This window comes from Schistocerca cancellata, unplaced genomic scaffold (genome assembly GCF_023864275.1).
Source record: "Schistocerca cancellata isolate TAMUIC-IGC-003103 unplaced genomic scaffold, iqSchCanc2.1 HiC_scaffold_1005, whole genome shotgun sequence".
Lineage (NCBI taxonomy): Eukaryota > Metazoa > Arthropoda > Insecta > Orthoptera > Acrididae > Schistocerca > Schistocerca cancellata.
This window is the reverse complement of record NW_026047010.1, coordinates 127,501-130,000: the sequence shown is the minus strand read 5'-3', so window position 1 is coordinate 130,000 and position 2,500 is coordinate 127,501. Positions and strand designations below refer to the sequence as shown.

The following is a 2,500-nucleotide window of genomic DNA, read 5'->3' as shown; positions in this document are numbered from 1 at the left end:
ATTTGCACCGCAATGTAACTCAATTTGCACCGCAATGTAACTCAATTTGCACCGCAATGTAACTCAATTTGCACCGCAATGTAACTCAATTTGCACCGCAATGTAACTCAATTTGCACCGCAATGTAATGCAATTTGCACCGCAATGTAATGCAATTTGTACCGCAATCTACCCCCACATTGTGCCTTAACCTAACCCACGTTGTGCCTTAACCTAACCCACATTGTGCCTTAACCTAACCCACATTGTGCCTTAACCTAACCCACGTTGTGCCTTAACCTAACCCACGTTGTGCCTTAACCTAACCCACGTTGTGCCTTAACCTAACCCAAGTTGTGCCTTAACCTAACCCAAGTTGTGCCTTAACCTAACCCAAGTTGTGCCTTAACCTAACCCAAGTTGTGCCTTAACCTAACCCAAGTTGTGCCTTAACCTAACCCAAGTTGTGCCTTAACCTAACCCAAGTTGTGCCTTAACCTAACCCAAGTTGTGCCTTACCCTGCTCTGTAATTGGCATATGACACGTTACATTAATGTATTGTCCAACCGCAACCCGCTCAGAATGTTGTGTACACAGCTACGTGTCATCTCCCCATAACAGCTGCATTGCAGTGTGGTACGCCATAGAGACGTGTGGGAGTAATGGACGCAGTGGATGGCGATCAGCATGAGCCGTCTGTTCATGTAGTGGCGCGTGTATGCAGACGTAGTAGTCTCTTCTCACACAATGTGATAGCACGGTGCCCCGCGTTCCACATCTGCGACATGCTACAGAGGCCGGTTGACAGTTGGTCGCGCAATGGACATCGCATACGTACGGGGGCACCTTCCACGTGCCCTCTAGTCGGGCACATTTTGTTGCGTGGATGTGAGCGGATGTAGTGTGTCTTGACACCTGACAGGCAGGCATGCAATAATAGTTGACTTTGCAAACGGGGATGGACGTGTACGTTTACTGGTGACGTTACGCAAATGAACAACTGGTAACCCGTTGTGGTGCGGTTGTCCTTGCTGGAGGTACATCTGTGAGGGCAACGATCGGTACAGCTACGAAGCGGTCCCCACCATACCAACGAACGTGAATGTGAATCTGGGTGTGAAGCGATACGCGGCTGTGGGTGGGTGGGACTGTCCCCGGCCGGTGAGGGGGGGCCGCCCGGCGTGCTGGCCGCGCGGTGCGTGGGCGCACGCGCTACAGCCGGCTGGTGGGGGCGCCCAGTGGCAGGCGCGCCGGCCGACGGACGCGGCAGGCGGCGCAGCTGCGCGCCGGGGCACCCTGCGCGCGGCGCCGTGCAGCCAAAGTGGGTCCTCGCCGGCCCGGTGCGAAGCGCGGTGGACATCTGCAGTGTGCTGGTCCGATTGAGGACTGTGTGCGTTGAGGATGCGCCGCCGCCCGGCACTCGGCGCCGCGACGCCGTCTGCTGCTCGGTCGCCCCAGCGGTTCTCGCTGGTGGTTTGTATCGCAGTTGTGCAGACGTGTTGGCACGTGCGCTGTGCTGGGAGAGTTCGCTTCGGCACCCACGTGGGGCCTTTGCCCTTCTGTGGCGCTGGCGTTGGAGCTGCCGGTCACCGTAGGTGGCGCGTGTTGTCTCCCGCCGGCAATGCCACGACAGCACGCTCCCGGGCCTCTGTCGGCAGCGGCAAGCTCAGTTGGGAGCACGGGTGGTCGCACCTAAAGCGTCTACTCGCCTAACTCCGGGCGATTGCGCCTCTCTCGAACCCGACCAAGTACTTAGGACGGCGCTGCGCGCCGCCGGGACCTGAGAGGGTTTCGAGGTGTATTGTGCAGGGGAGCTCAGCCTCCTCCTGTTTGCAGAATAATTGAGCGGACGCTTGCGTGTTCGCGCGGGCCCCTGGGACACACTCCCGGGCGGCCGGCTGCTCAGCTCTAGTTGACGCAGCTCCCTGGTTGATCCTGCCAGTAGTCATATGCTTGTCTCAAAGATTAAGCCATGCATGTCTCAGTACAAGCCGCATTAAGGTGAAACCGCGAATGGCTCATTAAATCAGTTATGGTTCCTTAGATCGTACCCACGTTACTTGGATAACTGTGGTAATTCTAGAGCTAATACATGCAAACAGAGTCCCGACCAGAGATGGAAGGGACGCTTTTATTAGATCAAAACCAATCGGTCGGCTCGTCCGGTCCGTTTGCCTTGGTGACTCTGAATAACTTTGGGCTGATCGCACGGTCCTCGTACCGGCGACGCATCTTTCAAATGTCTGCCTTATCAACTGTCGATGGTAGGTTCTGCGCCTACCATGGTTGTAACGGGTAACGGGGAATCAGGGTTCGATTCCGGAGAGGGAGCCTGAGAAACGGCTACCACATCCAAGGAAGGCAGCAGGCGCGCAAATTACCCACTCCCGGCACGGGGAGGTAGTGACGAAAAATAACGATACGGGACTCATCCGAGGCCCCGTAATCGGAATGAGTACACTTTAAATCCTTTAACGAGTATCTATTGGAGGGCAAGTCTGGTGCCAGCAGCCGCGGTAA

The 2,500-nt window shown here is 56.1% G+C and overlaps 1 non-coding gene across 1 annotated transcript in view; it reads left to right on the top strand.

Moving 5' to 3' along the window:
- Positions 1-1,902: 1,902 nt before the first annotated feature.
- Positions 1,903-2,500, top strand: part of LOC126150837 (small subunit ribosomal RNA) — a 1,909-nt gene continuing 1,311 nt past the window's right edge. The window contains exon 1 of the ribosomal RNA XR_007531691.1: positions 1,903-2,500. This exon is cut by the window's right edge and continues 1,311 nt beyond it. This is a non-coding gene — a ribosomal RNA (small subunit ribosomal RNA).